Raw genomic sequence first — 24634 nt, 5'->3', positions numbered from 1 at the left:
CGACATTTGCTCAGAGAGCTGAGTAGTTAAGTACTTAGAAAGAGCCTGATAACCATTGGTTACTTGCATAGATACCTGCTGCTTTTCTCAAATTTTTATAATTATTAGACATTTTCTCAGAGATGCTAGTAGGTATTTCCTAAAAGATCTTATTAAACACTTTCTCAGGCAATGATGACCCGATGTTCTATTCTCTCCGTCGTGGACCGTCGGCGATATTTTTATCAGTGTCTCGCACTGCCGATTTGCTGCGTCGGTGGGACACCGATGAACTGCTTCCAGGATTATCTCCGTACGACATGAAACAGGCAGAAAAACAAAAACATTTCAGGGCACACACCATATAAATAAAATTACGTAAATGGGTCATAGACTATTACAGCTTATCTGACGTCACTCAAGCGGAAAGTAAGGACGGTGCTGCACAGTAAAATCTGGAGCACCACACCAACAAGGGTAACGGATTAAAATACGTTTACATTAAAAGTTGCTACTTGTTGCTCCACGTCCTGTTTGCCTCGCTAGCAAAACCTAAACGTTGTTTTGCGTTTTCTGCTTTCGTTATAAGTGGTAAACTTGTAAGGAAAAGGAGCTGCCAGCATCAGCATACCTTAACGCTTGTTTCTATAGTGGGTCATCTTTCACGTTCATAACTGATTTAATAGATATCATGGTGGATTTTTAAATTAACAATCAGTTATTGATTTAAAATAATGGGTTCATACAGAAGTTTTGAGTGTCTGTGGTATGCAAAAAGCTTTAAATACACATGCAAAAACGTCAAGTAAGATGCATCAGAGCAAACGAAGCAGACCTTATAGAAAAATGAGGAACCTGGAAACACAATAATGTAACAACAGAAAAAAATAGATTAGTTCCTGAGTAATGAAAGAGGAATACATATTATGTCCTAATTATTCTTTTGTAAGAACATACTACCTGTTTCTGACAACTAGGCACGTCCTTGTTACAGGAATCAGAGGTTATTATTTCTAGATGTGGTTACAGCTTTAGTAATTCTTTTATCATTCCTTCGGATGATATATTCTGGGAATACTTTTCCGTAGTAATCCCCCAGGGACTCACACCTAATGAGTACGTGTCTTGCGACCGCTGGGTCCAGGAGCTCAGACTGGTATTGCTTCCACTTACATAACGTCAAACTTAACTTTGTGTTCTGCCTTACTGCAGGTCATGTCATGGGGAAGCCTCGTCAGAGAGGTCCACCGCATCAGCGTCTAGGGAAGTGATTCCAGTGGTGGTTTCCCGTTGCCTTCCACTGATGATGATGTAATGATAATGAGAACAACACAATACCCAGTCCCTGAGCGGAGAAAATCTCCCACCCAGCCATGAATCGAACCCCTTGGCGTGGCAGACCGCCTCGCTGACCACTCAGCTATCGGGACGGACACTTAACGCTAGGCTCCTCTCTGTTTATCTTTCCTGTCTGCCATTCTCAGCCTCCTCTTGTTTCTTTTCCGACTCCGATGTCGTTAGGTCTCGAGGGCTAGGATGTATTTCCATTTTCCAACCTCTACATCTTGGGCTGGATGGTCAACGGCTTGGAAGATGGAAGAGGGAATTAAGTAATGCCTCAACTCAACTATGGGAAGGTTGATGAACCTCTTCCACCTCGCACATTAACAAATAATTTAACGGCTTAAGCCCTAGAAAGATGAGTTCAATTTTAAAAGGCAGAAAGCCGTATCTTAAAACATTTCATATGAAATTTGGTTGAAGGGCCCTATAAAGAATAACAATCTCATGCCTTAAGGGCAAGACAAGAACAGTAATTTAAGAGATAGTGATACTCGGCTGAAGACCACACATCAACCAAGTAACTAAAACGCAAACAGGGAAATTACTACATAACACACAATCAACGGTACAGTGCAGTTGGGAAACCAAAAAAAAAAAAAAAAAGAAGGAAGAAACCGTAGCTTCCGTTCTCCAGAGGAGTAACTACAAAAGCCGTCTGTTCTCCATGTCAGGAGTGGCCTAACTTCTTGCTGGCAGGGGCTTCTAAAACACTTGGCGACAGGTTTTGCGACAAGTCGGCCGTAAAACCACTGTCACATCCTTACGGGAGTTCTGTTCGAAAGGGTTCGATACCACACTTAGGGTATCGCCCGAAAGCGCCGCGCGTTGGCAGGATGTAGTCAGGGTGGTAAATATGCAAGGGTTATTGTCGCATGGGCGGCGAAGGCTAAACAAGCGAGCCCACACATTCTGTATCGCTTCGCTGGACGTCCGAACTATGACTGGACGATGTAGTGAACTCGCTAAGGCATTATAAACAGGAGCATCGACATCTTTGCAGAGCAAGAAGCAAGGTGGAGTGGGCAAAAGTCCCATGACTTTGGTTGTGGTTAAAAACTGATACACAGCGGAACCCGCAGAACAACTAGCCGCGTCGGCATTGTCATATCGGCGGAATTCGATGGCTATGTCTCCGAGGTGCAGCACTGCGACGATCACCTAATGAAAACTGTCTACACTGCAGGAAGATGAAAAGTCCTCTTCTTCAGTGCCTGTGCCTCACAAACTGGCCTGACTACAGTAACCAATGATGCATTCTGAGCACTGCTTCAAGAGAAGACAGCTGAAGTTACAAAAAAATACTAACTCATCGTCGCTGGTGGCCTGAAAGGACATGCCAGACAAAGAAAAGAAGATCATGATGGCCGAGGTGGACATGGACATAGCGAGAAGACCGATGACGGCCAGCGAATCTTCGATTATGTAGAAAGTCATGAGCTGGTCATAACGCACAAGGTTCAAAAAACGTAAAACTCATCTAATTCGTACTAGAGTGGATCAAAAGCAACTCATATTGACTATGTCCTTATAAGACGTCGGAACCTCAAAGATGTGTTAGAACGAAAGTTGTTCCACATGACATTGTCGCAATTCGGCACCCATCAGTCATCTATAGGCCTAGAATAAACCCACTAACATGTGCGTACCGGAACTTCGAACACAGCATGACCACTGGGGAGCAAACATTGTACCATTGGTTGAAGCTGACCAGCGAAAATGGTTACATAATCCATGCCTGTAATGTGACCTTGCACAGTAACCATGGTGCCGCTGTTAAGCCACGATATGGCCGTCCTAATAATCACCGAACCCTCGTCATGTTCCGCTCTTGGAACGTATAGAGACCAGGAGTTAAAATAGTGAGAAGTAAGACCCAACCGACCAAATGACATTCTTCCATTGCTTCATAGTAAAGATTTTATAGCTTCGGTGAAAGTTTCTCCTGTGACAGACATTTGCATCACTGATGAATGGTTTTGGAATTCCATCTCGGCCTACAATTGCCAGCTCATGGAGCTCCCTCCGTGCTGTTTTTGTGGTGACTGGGTTCACGAGTGCGACAATCAGTTCTGCAAAGACTGTCTCTAATGACCTCGTTGTCGACGGGACGTTAAACACTAACCACCACCACCACCATTGGCTGCGTTACATATTAATATGTGGATCGGCGGAAGCAGAATTTGGTCCGTCTCTATGGCAGCGCCATCTCGTAGTGCGGAGATGGACGAGCGCTGCACCTGCGCTGTTGTGCTTAGCGGAGCGCGCTCTAGTGGGGAAGTTGTGTACGCGCTGACTACGCGGAACTGTGTACACAACACTTACAAGGGAACATCCCCATCGCACCCCCCTCAGATTTAGTTATAAGTTGGCACATTGGATAGGCCTTGAAAAACTGAACACAGATCGATCGAGAAAACAGGAAGAAGTTGTGTGGAACTATGAAAAAATAAGCAAAATATAGAAACTGGGTCGTTCATGCGTAAGATACGCAACATTAAGGGCAATGTGAGGCGAGGAGCGCCGTGGTCCCGTGGTTAGCGTGAACAGCTGCAGAATGAGAGGTCTTAAGTTCAAATCTTCCCTCGACCGAAAATTTTAACTTTTTATTTTCAGTTTATGTGGAAAAACTCTTATGTTTTCATCACTTTTTTTGGAGTGATTATTACATCCACAAGAAAATCTAAATCGGGCAAGGTAGAAGAATCTTTTCACCCATTCGCCAAGTGTACTAGTTAGGCGGGTTGACAGCATATTCCTGTCATGTGACGCACATGCTGTCACCAGTGTCGTATACAAAATATCAGACGTGTTTTCCTGTGGAGGAATCGGTTGACCTATGACCTTGCGATCAAATGTTTTCGGTTCCCATTGGAGAGGCACGTCCTTTCGTCAACTAATCACACGGTTTTGCGGTGCGGTCGCAAAACACAGACACTAAACTTATTACAGTGAACAGAGACGTCAATGAACGAACGGACAGATCATAACTTTGCGAAAATAAAGAAAGCAAAATTTTCAGTCAAGGGCAGATTTGAACCAAGAACTCCTCGTTCCGCAGCTGTTCACGCTAACCACGGGACCACGGCGACCCAGTTTGTATATTTTGCTTATTTTTTCATAGTTCCACACAACTTCTTCCTGTTTTCTTGATTGATCTGTGTTCAGTTTTTCAAGGCCTACTTATAACTTATAACTAAATCTGAGGGGGGTGCGATGGGGATGTTCCCTTGTTAGTTACGGCAGTAACCATCACTCAAGCGCTAACAATTTACCCACATTAGAATTCTCATACTTCCGACATAATTCAGTCATACAACTACACAGAACTCTGTTCTGACCATTACCGATACTTGCAAAATTCTGAGGGCATAGAGCAGGTGACGTTCGTGGTCAGATACAACAGCACAACCTGCAGGCTTGGCAAGCATCTGCACTGACATTCAAGCATGTATTTCTCGCTGTGTTTCTATATTTTCGCCCAACCTCTGCATATGTGGGCTTCTTCCATGAAGTCGATAGTCGCCATCCAGCTTTGTTGGCCAAATCATTGTTTTAATAATTCAAGTTAATGGGAGTGGTGGTAGGAAGGTACACTATGTGATCAAAAATATCCGGACACCCCCAAAATCATACGTTTTTCATATTAGGTGCATTGTGCTGCCACCTACTGGCAGGTACCCATATCAGCGGCCTCAGTAGTCATTACATATCCTGAGAGAGCAGAATGGGGCGCTCTGCGGAACTCACGGACCTCGAACGTGGTCAGGTGATTGGGTGTCACTTGTGTCATACGTCTGTAAGCGAGATTTTCGCAGTCATAAACAACCCCAGGTCCACTGTTTGCAATGTGATAGTGAAGTGGAAACGTGAAGGGACACGTATAGCACAAAAGCGTACAAGCCGACCTCGTCTGTTGACTGACAGAGACCGCCGATAGTTGAAGAGGGTCGTAATGTGTAATAGGCAGACGTCTATCCAGACCATCGCACAGCAATTCCGAAATGCATCAAGATCCACTGCAAGTACTATGACAGTTAGGCGGGAGGTGAGAAAACTTGGATTTCATGGACAAGCGGTTGTTCATAAGCCACACATCACGCCGGTAAATGCCAAATGAAGACTCGCTTGATATAAGGAGCGTAACGTTGGACGACTGAACAGTGGAAAAACGTTGTGTGGAACGACGAATCACGGTACACAATGTGGCGATCTGATGACAGGTTGTGGGTGGGGCGAGTATGAGTTTTTTAGAAAGTATAGATTTTTAAGCAATTTTGTGTATGAGAAAAGACAGTAATTTCCCGTGGCATATTGAGCAGATCGATGACTAAAAACTTGAGTGCATTAGACACCGAAAACTTAATAGCATGGCGAGCATTTTCATTTAAGAACAATCCGTGCTTAATAGCTGTTCAGATTTCGGGAAATACGTTACCATAAGCATGATAACGCGAATGAAAGGGTTTGCGCATGATTATGTTAAGATTAGCACGGGCTTGGAAGTTAACGTGTACAACATCAAGGTTAAGAATATAGCAAAGTTTTGCCAGTACTTCCACCTTTCATTCAAAATTAAGACCTTTTCCCGATTCTTGGAATAGTTACGTAGTATGCAGCCTCGTGCGAGTTGCAGTACGGTAGGATTCTGCTCGGCTTTCCTACCGAAGATCTGCTGCAGCGAGTTCACTGGTAGCTGCAGATAAAGGACGGAAAGAGCCGCGCCGCCGCAGTGTCTTCCCATTGGCTGCATACAAGCTCTGTCCAGTTGTTGTGTAAAACCGCTTTCCCTAAAATATTGTGATCTCGCCAAATACGTCTTTTTTTCTTTTTTGTCTGCTGTGACAAATGTTTAAAATCATCAACACCTCATAACTAAGTACTTTTCTGTCGTAGAGGCAGAAGAACGGATGATTTTAAATTTAAAATTTTTATCCACTGTAATATTCTGTCAGATGAATATTTCTGTGGGATCCACTGCTCCGCTTGTCACAGGACGAACTGCCGCTTGCTCGTACTTTGTTCACTAAACGAGAGTGCGACAGGGCGAAGTGAAGGAAAACAGCATTAACCTGGGTCTCGTTCTCTTTGCTGTAGATCTTATTGACGATGATATTTAACTGAATGTCGCTGGATGTCTGTTTGTGGAATCCGTAATGATTTTTGTAGAAAATCTTCCTCGATCTCGAAGAAGGTCGCAATGCGTGATCATAAAACATGTTCCACATTTCCAGAACCGAACGGAGTCAGTAATATAGGCCAATAACTATGTGTGTTCTGTTGAAAACGCGGCTGACCTGCCATTTTTCCAGCCGCTTGGTGCCTTTCGTTGGTCAAATAACTACGAGAAGGTACTGTTAAAAGAGAAGCTATGGCCAGTACCTCATTCTTCGGCTGAATGTATTCCTGTGTGTGATTTCTGTTTTAGAAGTACGAGAAATCTGCATACAGTAAAGGTATCCAATGGCTCAGCAAATGTAAGTTCTCATCGCTCTGCACGATAGTAAGGAACTGGTGCCACTGAAAGTGGGCATTTATGTTAGACAGGAAAAGTTAATTTGGGCTATTGCTTCTTGGATTATTCTCTTGTTAGTAAGTTGGCAACACCTGAAATCATTGCAGAAACAGCAGCATTTTGCACAGATGTCACAAAATTCAGAGATTTTGGTATAGAGCCTTCCGACAACATGTACCCAAAGCGAAAACTATGGGAACGACAAAAGTGCATGCGTCTCGGAGGGACATATATTCCTCATCAGATGCCTCCCGTATTACAAGCATGGAGATGTCTACAGCCAACAGGATGAAACGGAGAAGTGTATCAACTGCAGAGGGTGATGGTTGTTTCAGTAGACAACATTCTGTCGGCACGATACAATCATCGTCAGTCACTGCAGTGCAGAACTGCAGTACTATGGCGTTAATTTAACGAGTAAAATAAACTGACTTGGGAAAGACAGAATGCAAGTGATGTGACAAAACAGTAATTGTCTCGTCCTGAAACTACGATATCACCTGTCGGGCTTGAACTGTGACGTATTGGTGTTGTGGCGGGTGACGTCACACGTGTGCGGAGCGTTGGTTTGTTTTCGTTGGGGCCGCTAGCTTTGTCACCTTATGCTGTGTTTGTTATCTGTATTGGATATATACATAGTGTTGCAGATTTTCATGGAGTGGGCATGTTACTGAATAAACAAGTTTAGTTACTTAAGAGAAAGATGAGTTTACGGTGTTCTCCGCTTACGCTCCTAATCAACTAGAGTTTAAACGTTATCTTTGGTTGTCTTGGTAACGTGAGTACACAGTGATTACAACTTATGTGAACTTCGGCACATATTTTTTTCAAAGGTGGGCCAACCTGTAATGTAATGAAATTAATAACTTAGCGAATACTAATAGTAATATTACTGAAATAAGGAACGCTGATAGATCGACAATAAAGAAAAACGAATGTCTTCAGAAGGTTATGGTAAATGAAGACTGGTTATTCTAACGTAAAGTGTGAAGAACGTGATGTTAGTAATTGAAAGCAATGTACAAAGACGTAGCAGAACTAGTTGAGTTGGGTTGCCTACAGAATGAAGTCGCCAGATCCAGCTTAGCGCGTAACAACTCACACAAAAAGTATTTACGAGTAATTTCAGGGATTTTGCAATTTTCTATTGAGCTGTATTGGTGAACACATGTTACTGCATTTTGTCCATCTCGCAGTTTAAAACTTTCTGTATCGGTATTGGAGTATTCGTTGTTGTTACCATATTTCGTTAACTTTCGCGATATTTGCTACCTGTACTGGTATTACTTTTTCGCTTTCTGTACCGATATTTCTTTTTGTTTTCTGTATTGGTGTCTGGCTTTTAAGTTAGTTTATATTTATAGAGTGATATCTTGTATACCAGCTGAATTTATCTAATTTGATTCTTTACTTTTGCATTTTCGATGCAGACCTCTGCATACTATTCTTCATCGTATTCTTCCGGTTGTTTTGTTTTGTATACGCCAGTATTTTTGGGGCTCTGTGGCTTTTACTTGAGAATATAACTCCCCAGATTCCCCTTCAGGCCCAATATTTATTATTTCGAATTTTTAAGTTTCTGAATTGATTTTTATATTTTGGTTTTATAGGAACTGTTGAATATGACGTCCTAATCGCCATTTTTAAATCAAAGTTGTGTTGCATCTTGAGGGTAGTGATGATGTTATTTATCAAAGTGGACGGTTGTTATCGAAGGCTCTCGTCTTCCCCAATAATTCACCACACTTGAGACACAGTGCCGTACCCCCGGCCGCGAGAGTTCGCCTCTGTTTGGTCTTAGGAGGGGAGGGGCGCACACAGCGCCGGCTGTCACCTCCACAGGAAATCACGTAATGCGTTTTTACGTCGCAGGCTGACAGTTATTGGACGGGTGAAGTAAATGCATCGGTTAAAAGCTCGAGCGATGTGATGTGGTGCTGTAACGACATAACAACACAAGTTTTCGCCCCAGATGTAAGCATTCCCGTTATACAGTAGTAGGCAAGCTTAAGTTCTCTATATTCTGTAATTTCCTGCAGGCGATATTATCGAGTGCGCTACTGCCTGGCACCCATGTTGATTAGTTTGATTCTGTTTAGAGCGAAGATAACAGAATATCTTGTAGTAGTGAATCCTGTCATAGGTGTTCTACAGATGAGCAGGATGAAGCCAGAGCATTGTCGACTTGGACTACTCTTACATGGGCTGAGTTACTTACGACAGTGTATACTGTGGAAAGTCATTTAGACTTCTTATGGGAATTTTGTGGATTGTCACCGGGAGACGTGTGTGGAGCTCTTTTAAAAACGACCAACGTTTATTTCCCGTTTTAATTATAGAACTATTCTACGAAATGTACGAAACTAGTACGATCAGGAAAAACACGTAGTTCGTTAGATGTCAGCTGATGATACAACAGAGTATTATTTTGGTCCATTGCTGGATTAAAGAATATACGTTAGTAGCCACTGCTACAGAAAGTTATTTAAGTACAGTTACTGTTGGCGATTATTTTGATTTTTGCCGTGTGACCCGTTATGGGATTGTTATGAATTTTACAAAATGCAGTAGCTGTATATTCGCCGTTTGGCTTAGGAGGGCAAAATTTTCCTTGTGAGATGCTCGCAGTTTTTTGAGAGGTACCGACAGGGTATCCGACTGTCGCAGAGGAGTGCTCAAAGCCGCAACTGATTTGGAAATTATTGTATAGTTCGAAGTACTTTGACTCTCGACAGCAAGACGTCTCAACAGTCCATTTATTGTGAAGGAAAAAGGAACTTTTTGCTGGAAAAGGAGTTATATATGACAGAGTTAACAAAGTACAACTTACTACGCGTGCAATGTGTTGTTAAGTAACAGTGCAATACTGCTGTTTGCAGGGGACCTTTTCAGATTCTAGTAAAAGTATACAAATAAATGTAGCCATCCTGAAACTAAGACTGTATCTGAGCTCATAAATCCAACGAAGAAAGGTTCTGAAGCAGCACTGGAGTGTTGTCATAAGTCATATAACAAGTTCTGTCAGCTGCCCTCTAACAACCTTGTGTCGAATTCACCTGAAACACCGCAAAAAGGGTAAAGAATCGTTATATGAATAACTACACCAGCAACAGAGATGTTCAAAAAACTTTCACGAATTAGTAATTACATTCAGAAGGTTTATCGATTTTCCTGTTGCCGTGTTCCCCACTTATGTGTGAACCATGACTTTGGTTTGATTTCAGATACTTCACTGCACATTCAAATGGCCATAGTAACACTCTCATAGAATTTAAACTTTCGCTTAAGTTATCTTCAGATTTCATTTTTATTTCGTTTCATTATCCTTCAGTTAAAGTAAATCAACCGTTCACAATTTTAAAGAACTTTTAAATCTTCGGAATATGAGATACCTATGTTTGTCCATCCATTGAACAAATGGGGCGTCCAGTACCTTTAAATTCTACGTCTTCGTGTGCTGTGCTATATTAACGTCACCAGTTTCCACTTTTGATGTAACAGATCAGAGTCCTCCCGATAGGTTAGTATACTCCCATGTAATGTTAGCAAACAGGGGGTATCGGTGAAGTTTTATTCCTACCAGACTTGAATATCATGTGGCCCAGGTATGTTTCTTGTGGGTCTTATTAAATTTCAAGAGTATCGAATGAAGAATAAGCTAAAATGCATCAGCTTATTTGTTGTGGTGGCAATATATTTAGAAAATACGTAAAAATGGTACATACCAGCAATCTACTGAACGAAATCACAAGAATAAACAAATTCAGGAGGTGTGTACCTAACTTTTTCGTAACTATTTGGAAGAGACTTATTGAAATGTACAAGTCACGCTGCTGTTCAAGGTAAAATAAACGTGTGTGGAGTAGGAGGCGATGTATGTTTGTATTCAGCAGTAGAAGGTTTTCCTATCGCATTATTCTGAAAAAAGATATTCTGGCGTGGCCGACCTTAAGAACAGTGTAACTAAAAACATTCTGAAAGTTATTTAGACAACTGTGACGAATACAATTCACTTTACTATTTCATTATCGTACTGTATAACACCGGCCACATCTACTCATAAACTATCAAATGCAGTACTGAAGTACCTTATAATTTTACATTATATCGCCTTATCCTAGTTTTTTGTGTCGTAAGTCGGGAGTTATTACCTGCCATTTCGATTTTTTGTGTATCCCTTCTATTGTTAACAGCTACCATGAACTAAATTGTCTACGTCTACGCGATTACTCTGTTATACACAGTACAGTGCCTGGCAGAGGGTTCAACGAATCGCCTTCAAGCTCTCTACCGTTCCACACTCGAACGGCACGCGGGAAAAACGATACTTAAATTTTTCTGTGCGAGCCCTGATTTCTCTGATTTTATCATGATGATCATTTCTCCCTATGTAGATGGGTGGCAACACAATGTTTTCGTAATCGAGGGAGAGAACTAGTGATTGAAATTTCATGAGAAGATCTCGTCGCAAAGAAAAACGCTTTTGTTTTAATTATTGACACTCCAATTCACGTATCATGTCTGTGGCACTATCTCCCCTATTTCGAGATAGTACAAAACGAGCCGCCATTCTTTGAACTTTTTCGATGCCATCCGTCAGTCCCACCTGATGCGGATCCCACACCGCACAGCAATACTCCAGAATACGGCGGACAAGCGTGGTGTAAGCAGTTTCTTTAGTAAACTTGTTGCTCCTACTAAGTGTTCTGCCAGTGAATCACAGTCTTTGGTTTGCTCTACCCACAGCATTATCTATGTGATCGTTTCAGTTTAGGTTATTTGTAATTGTAATCCCTAAGTATTTAGTTGAATTTACAGCCTTCAGATTTGTGTGACTTATCGTGTAATCGAAATTAAGCGGATTTCTTTTAATACTCATGTGAATAACTTCACTCTTTTCTTTATTCATGGTCAGTTGCAACTTTTCGTACCAGAGAGATATCTTATCTAAATCATTTTGCAATTCATTTTGGTCATTTGCTGACTTTACAAGTCGGTAAATGACGTCATCATCTGTCAAAAATCGAAGTGTGTCTTATCATAGAGATAAGAGGATATTCCGTCCTTTACTACTGAATTTACGTGTGTTTACCAAACTTTTTCGCCTAATCGTGCTAGCACCTTGAGAGGTCTATAATATACAGTATATTTGTAATCAGATTTTATCTATATAATAAAGGAAAATCTAAGCTGCAACTGACGAAAAATGGTGCAAATATTAACATTTTGCGTTTGCGTTATTATTTCACACAAAAGTCCTTAGAGAGGTGTAAAAGTAGTTACTTATCATTGTTATCTAACGAAATATCTTTAAATTACCCAAATATTCTTAAACATTTTCATTACTTTATTTTTGGGACATAACAGCTGAGTCATTTTCTTCAGGTTGAAGTTGCCTGTACAGCCATGAACACTGCAGAATGCTCCAGTCTGTGACAAAATCCTTACGTCTAGGTGATCCAGATGTATAAGCTGCACATATAGCTCATGTCGTACCCCCATAAATGTTCCAAACGACTCTTCTTTGCTTTTGGTGAAGTAAATAAAAAATTATACAAAAACATGCCTTCTGCAACAGCATTTTCCTCTGTGACATTATTCCTGAAAGTAAAATTTAACGTCATAACAAATCAAGGGGATAGGTGGCACAGTATAAGTAGCAGCGTTCATGAACTCTGAATTCTCAGTCGCCCTTAAGGCTGAGCATTATCGTCGCACTATTCATTCTTTTGTTTACTCGTTTGAGGTTACATCCACATGCTAGACAATCGTTATTTTGCCAGTGCAGTTCAGTGAATTGCAGCATCAGTTTGATTGCACTAAGTGTGCTTTGATTTATGTGTCCCACTTGCAAAGACACTCATCACGCTTCTGTTATGACCAGCTGCTGAGTGTGTTTACATACCTAGTACTTCATACCCACAGACACTGATCAGCCAGAATGTTATGGCCACCGACCGACTATCGATATAAACCCGTCCAGGCGATAGCAGCGTCACATGTCGAGGAATGACTGCTAGTCAGACAAACTCACGGTGCATCTAGTATCGGTGAGCGTGCCGTCCGCGTGTAGAATGGGGGAGACCCGCGATATGCCTCAATTTGACCGAGGGCTGATTGTGTAGGCCCGGATGCTTCGCACGTCCATTTCGGAAACTGCATGACTTGTCGGGGCCACCCCTCATTACAGATGTTGGAGGTCGTGAGCTGGGCAGACTGGTAAAACAGGACGGGCGACCAAGTATGGCAGAACTAACATTAGAGTTTAATGCTGGACAGAGTGCAATTTACGGGAATTTACGGGAATTAAGCGACTTGTGAGTGCAGATGTGGTACCAAGTGCCTACAGAGACCTACCAACGCCTCATTGCATTCGTGCCACGACACGTCGCCCTTGATACCAGTGTCAGAGGTGGACATACCGGCTATTAGGTAGATAGTCGTAATGTTCTGGCTGATCAGTCTAGTTTTCTATGTACAAGAAGAAACAGTAGTTAATGACTGAACAATGTATGCTGAGGGCGTCAAATGTTGATTACGTTTTAGTTCCTGCGTGTGTAGGGCCATATTACATGTGGCTCATTGAGTTGAATAGCAAATATCGGGATTATAGGAACTACTTTGTTATCCTTAGGAGCAGACATTTTATAGTCACTCTAGTCTTTCGAGTGTTATCATTAGTGTCAATGATTTACCTGTTAAGCTTCATACGCAAATTTTGAAAGAGACGTCCTGTGGATTCCAAACTTTTCCATTCCAGTGCCATTGTCACAACAGTTTTTATTACTATTATTGCTTATATTCATTTTGTAACTCTAATAAAAATAAGAAGTAGGAATTATGCACGTATAACTTCCACTTTCATCGACGGAGAGGTAACGGCAGACAAGACTCGCATTGGAGAGAAAGTCGAATGAGTTTTATTCCTAAGGAACCATTATTGCGTTTGCCTTAATCTACTAAGAGAAGCCATCGACCCCTAGACCTTGCTGGTCGAAAGAGAACTGCAACCACCCTCATGCGAGTCCCCTGCATTATCACAACGTCGCCTGTTGCAAACAAAGAAATAACGAGACTTGTTATATCATCAATCCAAAGGTTTATTCGATTGGTAACTGTGGTTTCAGGTGGTATTGGCCGCGGTATCGCGGACGCACATTCTGGCAGCCGGACGGTCTTCTCCAGACGTCGCGTTGGTGGTCACGCGTCAACACATTCAGCGTCTAGCATGGCGGCTCTCAAGATCTGCGCGGTGTGATGTACAGACCTCCAAGGTGGGCGCGGAGGACACCGGAGTGATCTGCGACAAATATAAATTTCAAAATTATAAACGTCGCCCTATTATGGTGAGTTGATATGACATCTGTAAAGGAAAGTGCTAAATTATCGTAGGACCACATGCTAATAAATGGTCAGTTTCTGTATCCATAGAAGGGATGTTTCTATCGCGCCAACTCATGAACCCTAGAATACTAATTATCGCAAATATGAAAATTACCGACAGTGAATGTTTGCCTATTTACTCCTCCCGGAGTGTGATCTATTGTGGTGAAATGATCTACTAAATTATTGCATCAGATGGTAGATAGTTGTTACAAGGAACAGAATATTTGTGAGTTAGTCGATATCTCACGCAGACGCATGTATTATCCTCACCTGAACTATATTCATTAAGGAACGGAGAGAATTGTGACTGTTGCTAAATCCATCCATACCAAAATAGTAGAGTTTCTTAAAACAAGTTGTGTAAATGTTCAGTGCAAATTCGGAGAGCTTCAAGGATAAATACGGGACACAAAAATGAACGATCATGCAGCATAAGAAATGGGATTAAAATACCAAGTATAATCGTGGGAGGCTGAAGGTGAAACTGCGCTGAGAACTTGACAACTGTTATGGGCGGGAGGGGACATAGGAGAACGTTTTCTGAAAGGCTCTCCCTCATCTGAAAGTGTGGGCTACGGTATTGTATGTACCACTGATTCTTGAGTTTACGTATATCCTGCCAATACTAGAGCTAAAAGATACGTATGCCGCGAAAGGATTTTGTATCTGATCAGAGTTCACAATTGGTATAAAAGAACAGCAGATTATGGGTACCGAGAAAGTTTATGGGTCGACCAAAGAATTTTGTAGCCATGGTGATATATCTAAACTGACACCATTCCAGTTATATTAAAAATCGTAAAACTCTATACTCGAATAATATCTTGAAGATTCCCCTTCTGAAGGGAGCTACCATGTGATCATGAAACGAGAAATACACTTAGAAACCAAAATCTGTTGTCCTTTACACAGATCGAGGTACCACTCACCGTAACAGCACCGCCTTAATCCTCCTCCTGCAGCCGTCTCTGCAGCAACTCACGAAAAAGGCGTCCAGTGTGAACTGACACTCCTGTTGGAAAAGGTCTTATTACTTTCATGTTATCTAACACGTGAAGTGATTCACAATTTGTGCTAGTTCCTGTCATATAAAAGTATAACGAATTGTAACATTTATCACAAATTAGCACGGTTCAGGTATCGAAATTAAGAATATAGTAATTCAATTTAGTATCCAACTAACACAATTCGTTTCACATCTCAGATACTATTAATACTAACAAATAACTAATATCCCATTATCTTTAACATGTCTGTGTTCGACTGGTTAATGGTGTGCTTCTGAGGTTATTCCGTGTTGTTGTTCCTGCTTTATGGTCAAAATTTCAGCAACTGACCGACCCGTCTTCTTCAGGTCGTGTGACGTTCAATGACTGGTTTGAGTTCAAGCAGCGAGTACACATTACTGCAATGTTCGCAGCACATGAAGTTGATCGCTGGGACATCCGTCGAAATAATGTCCACAAAATGAACACAACAATTCGGCCTAACACCCGGATGCAGACCAGTAACTAGTATCATATTCGATAGTTTTCATGTAGTGAGAAAACGAAAAATTCAATTTGAAATCAAATGCTGCTATTCCTTCTACTGTTGTAATTTACACTCACCGAAACAGAAAGGACTTCTTTCTCTTCCTGCAGCCGCTTCTGCAGTATCTCCTCAAAAAACGAGTCCAGGGTGAACTGACGCTCCTGTAAGGAAAAGAACTTATTAGTTTGATTAGTCGTAGAGCATGCTTGGTAATTCAGAGATAGCGCTAGTTCTTTACATATACGTGTGTTACAAATTCTTACATTTATTTCGAATTTTTGGCCTAGAGACAGTGATAGTGAGTATTCACTGACTATCGGTAGTTTCAGCTAGAAATCTGTTCTTCCGACGTTCACCACCATTATCCTACGTATTATGAGTTGAACTGGAATGACAGAGGCCTACAGTGTAACTTCCTGAGCCACGGTCTTTTTATTACGAGCTCCTCCTTGTTCTTTGTCTGTAAAGGGAAGTAAATGGGACTGTAACAAGTTTTGCTAACAGTTCCTGTTTCTCTGTTCTCTGACTACACTGTACATTTCCTTTGGTCAGTCTCATATTAAACACGGTCAGCAGGTAACTGGCTGGGCAACCAGATGGTCTGCAATGTCGTCTTCAACCAGTCGATCGCGTTGGCAGCACATTAAGTGCGCCTCTGCCCCAGAATATTTTTCATCATAATTCTTTACAACTGGAGAGGGATTTTACCTCTCACATAGTTATTTGCTCAGTGTTAACAAAGACCACACCCAATTTCCCGGAATGATAAATGGTTAGAATCAACTGTCCATGTCTGGGGTCAGTGTTAAGTTTAATGGGCTTCAATACAATTGTCAGAATTGTTTAAACAGCATTCAGGTTCGATTATCAACATTAGCTTACCTAATGCGACAAGTCCGGATATATTGTGGTAATAACACGCAGGAGAGGATCTAGGACCAGTGGGATCCCGGGGAAAGAGCCAGCATAATGCAGCAAAGGAGCCCTGCAGGGAACACAGCGAGAGTCACAGTGTGAGGCTCCCCTGCAAGTCAGAGAATATACGACTCTGACATGCTAAAGGCTTTTTCTAAGGGCTTCATACTCAAGTTTTAGAATGACGACTATTGTGAACTGTTGAGTGACTAGCACATCCCACTTCGCTCCAGTGATCAACAAATCCATCCATCCATCAGCGACATTCATTGCCGCTGGTATTTTGTATCTGATCACGATCCAGAAGAGCAGTATGCTAACCACATGCTCCTCCATACAGTGACGTCTATCGGCTGACGATGACGAGGCGGTAGATCGTTACCTTTGGAACTTCAGAGGAGTGATTGGACGGAGTTAGTTAGTTAGCTGGTATTTTATATAATCGTCACAATCATCACTCGGGCAGAGATGCCTATCTAAGACGTGTTATTTACAATGACGTGTCACATGGGATGTTTATAGCAAAAAAATATTCATTTACAGTAAATCGTGACAGTTTGCAATATCTGCTGTTCATGTTATGTACAATCAGTTAGCTCTCAGACTTTACTGCTTTGCGTGCTATGTCACTGCAATATAACGTGGCTGACCTTTACAGTACCCCGAACAGCGACCAAGTTGTTCTCCAGTCGCAGACCCTCGTCTTTCTCCCCTCCCAAACACCGGGAGAAAAACTTCTTCATGCGGCGGAACATTGCTGTAACGATAACAAGCAGCACATTAGACATGACCAGACCGTGTCTACGAGTAAGTTTTGCAGCAATGTCTCACAACTCGATCGCAAGAAAAACCTGGGGCCGTGACGACATGTCTGTAACCTTAGCTTTAGTAAAAAAGCAGCTGCTTGTATCAAAAACGACATGTACAGTCTATATAATTGATTGAGCTTATACATTTGTTGCTAGTCGAGAATTAGTTATTTTAATTCTGTGTTAGTAATTCGTAGTAGATGAATCAAAATAATAAGTTATTCAAAAGTCGAGCAATAGCGTGTCATAAGTGGTACATTTACTCTGAAGACAATAAATTTGTTTTGATAGCAACTATCTGAAGGCTTCACTACTAGACTGAACTTAATTCACAAGTCATTACTATACTACATTAGTTTCAGATATACGCCTTGTTCGGTTATTACAACTTGAGATTTTGTCAGCTATTACAGCATGATATGCGAAATATCTTCCCCTGGGGCAGGATCAAAAATTTGTTTTGTGTGTATGTTGGTGGTGGGTTGAAGTTACTAATTAATAAACTACGCTACAATCTAATGGCTTAAATCAAACATCCTTCCGTGGTATATGACGAGAATACGATTTTTACGGCTATCCATATTGCCGAGTCAATGTATTCTCTCAAGGATGCACTGTTCCTTCTTTGTCTCAGACATGAAAAAACCCTAAATCTAAACTACACTTCATCGACATATGAGCTAAACAGTAACATGCACGACGTAATAGCTGTGTTTGTGATTGAAATTTACCCAGCGGTCTCTACATGAAGAAAACACAAAAACAGCTCATAAACAGCTAATAGTTTTAACATTCGACAGTGCTCCAAGATATTAATTGTACTTCCTTAAGTGACAGGAAAACATAATGTTTTTCCTACACTGCCATGTCAAATCAGTATGACCCTACACACCTGGAGCCTGTTTACGAGTTTTCTTTTTCACCGACGGCAGAAAATAAAAGCACGAACCAACGATAAGCCATACCGCCTGTATGTGTAATCGAAAAGGAGAGAGATCGATGACACCATTCTCATTGTGAAACTAAGCTATAAATTTGAGAATATATCATTCCAGCACTTGAACGTTGACAAAAACTCAGGGAGGATATCTGTCTCTATAAGTCAAGCATCCTCGGAAGTTTCTGAAGTTGCCTTACATATTGAAACAATGTACTGGAATGTAAATCGAAGAGTGTTTTCACATGCAGTCCCATTGCTAGTAACATTTTTGCGAAGTCACATCACACTATTTCGTAATGCTACAGTATTCTGATACTTCTCCACTATATACATAGTCATCTAAAAGCTTATTCGATGCTCTAATTCTACATGTATACTGAAAATAAGTAGGTGACAGATAAAGTAATGGCTCTTGCCTCTCGGCGACTACAATCTATATACCTCGCTTCTGAAGCAGGACGTTCGCTTCATTCAAAGCATCTAAAGCTCCCCAAGAACTTGTTCTCGAAATACAAAATCCAACACAATAGCGACTGAAACAAAATTAAAAGTTCTTTTACTCAAAAACTCAAGGAACGAATTCGTTTCGATACTTCAGCTACTCCAGAGAATGCTGAAGTAATTACTATGCAATGCTCCACCACAGTTAAGCTGATTTTTGTTAGCAAGCCCTGTGGTCAACATTAGGCAGGAACCTCGATAACTGCAGAGCACAACGTTGTACTGGAACGTCGATATCAATGATTAAACAAGCACTGCAATGAAAATTTTCAGTAATTTGAATCTATGTAAGACGAAATAATAATTTTTTACGATTGAAAAATATACAGCGGAGTCTAAATGTTGAAAACATCCGTACAGTTAATAAACTCCCAAGTGATCTAACAGCTAACAATACTTCGAGATAGTGCTTTAATGTCCATAAGCAACAGGAAAGTAATACTCTCATGTTAAGGTGCCAAGTCAACTCAGAATAAATCTACACAGTTATAACCATTTTCCAACGTGTGTTCTTCTTCGCAGACGGAAGATAATTCTAGCAGTATAACCCCACAATGATCAGACTATTACGGTCGAAAACAAAAATAAAAAATATTTTGTAGCGGAGGCGTTGTGCAGCTTTAATGAATGTTAACAACTGTATTGTGCAATGGACAGCTACAACGGTACAGTTCATTGGAGACCATAGGGTGGTGGGGTTTCGGGTTCCGCTGGATAGGTCAGGAGTCCACTACACACAGCAGGCGGCTACGCGGGTAACAGGGGTTGTGTGGCGTGGACTAGGCAGTTTTTTAGGTTAGATGGCCCCGGGCAAGTACAGAAAGGGCAACAGCCTCAAAGGGTGCGGGGCAAAGTCAGGACATGCGGGGATCAAGCAGCAATCAGTATTGCAATTGTAAACTGTCTAAATTGTCGAAGTTGCGGTGGTAAATTACCGGAACTTCAAGCGCTGATAGAAAGCACCGAAGCTGGAATCGTTATAGGTACGGAAAGCTGGCTGAAGCCAGAGATAAATTCTGCCGAAATTTTTACAAAGGCACAGACGGTGTTTAGAAAGGATAGATTGCATGCAACCGGTGGTGGCTTGTTTGTCGCTGTTAGTAGTAGTTTATCCTGTAATGAAGTGGAAGTGGATAGTTCCTGTGAATTATTATTGGTGGAGGTTACACTTAACAACCGAGATAAGTTAATAATTGGCTCCTTTTACCGACCTCCCGACTCAGCAGCATTAGTGGCAGAACAACTGAGAGAAAATCTGGAATACATTTCACATAAATTTTCTAAGCATGTTATAGTCTTAGGTGGAGATTTCAATTGATCAGATGTAGACTGGGACACTCAGATGTTTAGGATGGGTGGTAGGGACAGAGCATCGAGTAACATTATACTGAGTGCACTATCCGAAAATTACTTCGAGCAATTAAACAGAGAACCGACTCTTGGAGATAACATCTTGGACCTATTGATAACAAAAAGACCCGAACTTTTCGACTCTGTAAGCGCAGAACAGGGAATCAGTGATCATAAGGCCGTTACAGCATCCCTGAATATGGAAGTAAATAGGAATATAAAAAAGGGAGGAAGGTTTATCTGTTTAGCAAGAGTAATAGAAGGCAGATTTCAGACTACCTAACAGATCAAAACGAAAATTTCTGTTCCGACACTGACAATGTTGAGTGTTTATGGAAAAAGTTCAAGGGAATCGTAAAATGCGATTAAGACAGGTACATGCCGAGTAAAACTGTGAGGGACGGGAAAAACCCACCGTGGTTAAACAAAGATAGGAAGGAAACCACTGCGAAAGCAAAGAGAGCTTCACTGCAAGTTTAAACGCAGCCAAAACCTCTCAGACAAACAGAAGCTGAACGATGTCAAAGTTAGCGTAAGGAGGGCTATGTGTGAAGCATTCAGTGAATTCGAAAGTAAAATTCTATGTACCGACTTGACAGAAAATCCTAGGAAGTTCTAGTCTTACGTGGCCCGAATCCAGACACTCTGGGAGAATGATGGCATTGAAACAGAGGATGACACGCTTAAAGCTGAAATACTAAACACCTTTTTCCAAAGCTGTTTCACAGAGGAAGACCGCACTGCAGTTCCTTCACTAAATCCTCGCACAAACGAAAAAATGGCTGACATCGAAATAAGTGTCCAAGGAGTAGAAAAGCAACTGGAATTACTCAATAGAGGAAAGTCCACTGGACCTGACGGCATACCAATTCGATTCTACACAGAGTACGCGAAAGAACTTGCCCCCCTTCTAACAGCCGTGTACCGCAAGTCTCTAGAGGAACGGAGGGTTCCAAATGATTGGAAAAGAGCACAGGTAGTCCCAGTCTTCAAGAAGGGTCGTCGAGCAGATCCGCAAAACTATAGACCTATACCTCTGACGTCGATCTGTTGTAGAATTTTAGAACATGTTTTTTGCTCGAGTATCATGTCGTTTTTGGAAACCCAGAATCTACTATGTAGGAATCAACATGGATTCCGGAAACAGCGATCGTGTGAGCCCAAATCGCTTTATTTGTTCATGAGACCCAGAAAATATTAGATACAGGCTCCCAGGTAGATGCTATTTTTCTTGACTTCCGGAAGGCGTTCGATACAGTTCCGCACTGTCGCCTGATAAACAAAGTAAGAGCCTACGGAATATCAGACCAGCTGTGTGGCTGGATTGAAGAGTTTTTAATAAACAGAACACAGCATGTTGTTATCAATGGAGAGACGTCTACAGACGTTAAAGTAACCTCTGGCGTGCCACAGGGGAGTGTTATGGGACCATTGCTTTTCACAATATATATAAATGACCTAGTAGATAGTGTCGGAAGTTCCATGCGGCTTTTCGCGGATGATGCTGTAGTATACAGAGAAGTTGCAGCATTAGAAAATTGTAGCGAAATGCAGGAAGATCTGCAGCGGATAGGCACTTGGTGCAGGGAGTGGCAACTGTCCCTTAACATAGACAAATGTAATGTATTGCGAATACATAGAAAGAAGGATCCTTTATTGTATGATTATATGATAGCGGAACAAACACTGGTAGCAGTTACTTCTGTAAAACATCTGGGAGTATGCGTGCGGAGCGATTTGAAGTGGAATGATCATATAAAATTAATTGTTGGTAAGGCGGGTACCAGGTTGAGGTTCATTGGGAGAGTGCTTGGAAAATGTGGTCCATCAACAAAGGAGGTGGCTTACAAAACACTCGTTCGACCTATACTTGAGTATTGCTCATCAGTGTGGGATCCGTACCAGATCGGTTTGACGGAGGAGATAGAGAAGATCCAAAGAAGAGCGGCGCGTTTCGTCACAGGGTTATTTGGTAACCGTGATAGCGTTACGGAGATGTTTAATAAACTCAAGTGGCAGACTCTGCAAGCGAGGCGCTCTGCTTCGCGGTGTAGATTGCTCGCCAGGTTTCGAGAGGGTGCGTTTCTGGATGAGGTATCGAATATGTTGCTTCCCCCTACTTATACCTCCCGAGGAGATTACGAATGTAAAATTAGAGAGATTAGAGCGCGCACGGAGGCTTTCAGACAGTCGTTCTTCCCGCGAACCATACGCGACTAGAACAGGAAAGGGCACTGGCACGTAAAGTGCCCTCCGCCACACACCGTTGGGTGGCTTGCGGAGTATAAATGTAGATGTAGATGTAGATCGAATCTGGTCCAGAATCAAACCATAATCGCTTCCGAAAACCGGCTCAGCTATGCTTTCGCGTAAATGCAATAGCAGTTATCAACCGTAGATACCTCTACCATTGGTATTATCTGTAGATACATTACATTGGGAAGAAAGTCTATGTAGTTAAATGGACATAATGGACATGACAAGTTAATATCAATGACGCAACACTGTACATCCGAAACTGCTATTCCTATTACGCAAGTTAACAGCTGAGATCGTTTTTGGACTTTGTGGCGGTCTGATCCTCGACCGAAATCGATTTTCTCTAATAAAATAAACCGTTGTAGCTGTGATTACATAATGCAGTTCTTTAACCCTTTGTTGCCTGACGGTACTTAAAAGTACCAGTAAGTTTTGACTCTAATTATTTTCTCGTGGTGCAGTTTCGTGATCTGAGAGCCTGTGGGTACGTAACAGTACCTCTGCTCTACTGTTTCATAAATGTTATTGTGCAATACATAGACCTCTCTGACGGTCAGAGCTTGAAATTGTTTTTCGCGTGCTGCTGTGAAAACAGAAGATTGTATGTGCTTGTTTCCATGGTGTTGCATGAATTTGTGCGCAGTTTATTGAAACTTCCGTTGAGTTTTCCATTGTACGTACTTACCTTTTTTTTATAATAGTTTGAAGCATTACGTTACAAGTGAATGAGATAAAGCGGAAAATATAAGGCGGACTTATTAGTACCGTCAGGTTGTGTGAACACTTTATTGTAGCAACAATGCATTACCCCTCACTAGTTGTTCTGTCCACTTTTTCTCACACAGAAATCGGTAAATACATTTGCCTGTGGAACAATTAGAACAAACAGGAAAGGTTTGCCAGGGAATTTACCTAAAGAAAAATGTCTAAATCAAATCACAGAGAGTCATCTTTAGACCTAACAGTATTTCAATGGAAGGAAAATAAAGTAGTATATTTTGCGTCAAACTTCCATGGCATTGAACAGAGCGTAGTGACAAGAAAACAGAAAGGTGGAACTAGTATGTCTACACCATGTCCAGTTACAGTATGTGATTACAATAAAAACATGGGTGGTGTGGATCATGCAGACAGATTACATTCAACTTATGGTCTTCACAATCGATCAAAGAAATGGTGGCACAGTCTCTTCTGGGGAGCAATAGAAATTGCTTTTGTCAATGCTTACGTCATTTTCAGTGATCTACATGGGGCACTGCCACCGCTGGAAGTCAGGTGTGCTGTGGCACTGGGGCTAATGAATGAACAGCAAGTGCCAAATCTCAAAAAGAGAAACTCTGGTAAAGATGAAATAACTCTCCCAAAGAGAAGGAAGGATAACTTTTCTGTTCCGAAGGAAGTACGTCTTGGCAACCGAGGAAACCAATTTGTAGTGTTCAGTTGTAAAAGAGGACGATGCGAAATGCGTGCGAAAAATAAAATTCAGTCGAGACCACATTCACAATGTAGTACATGTAAAGTGTATTTGTGCTGCAATGAGGAATAGAACTGTTTCCTACAATTTCATGAGGTATCACTAAATATGTGACATGTATATACTGTCAAAAATGTATAGCTAAGTTACTATGTATTGTGAAGTTGCTCTAGAATAAATTTATGCGAAAATTAAAAAAAAAAAAAAAATCAGAAATATCATATTTCAGTTAATTAATTTTCTAATGTAAAAATATTTAATATTTATGTGGAATAAGGTACAAGTTATAAAAATTAGAGCATATTGCTGCGCATGTTGTGATTCGGTACATGTAGTCTGACGGTAGTTCTAAGTACCAGGAGAGAAAAAAGTTGTGAAAAATAAAATAAAATAAAATTTTACAAAAAATCCTACCATCATTTGAGGCCACAATAGCACAAATTCTGCAAAGAAAATGTTAAAAGGTAAATTTTTTCTTATGTCAGGAAACAAAGGGTTAAAAGAACATATAAAATGAAAGTAACGGGACTGCTGAAGGAATGAGAGAGTACTGGGCAGAAACAAACAAAAAAGGAAAGGTTAATAAAGCTAAGTCAATATAATAAAAAAATCGAATAATATCTTTCACAAAT

The sequence above is a fragment of the Schistocerca piceifrons genome, chromosome 6 (assembly GCF_021461385.2).
Source record: "Schistocerca piceifrons isolate TAMUIC-IGC-003096 chromosome 6, iqSchPice1.1, whole genome shotgun sequence".
Classification (NCBI taxonomy): Eukaryota; Metazoa; Arthropoda; class Insecta; order Orthoptera; family Acrididae; genus Schistocerca; species Schistocerca piceifrons.
Note: the sequence above shows the minus strand (reverse complement) of the source record.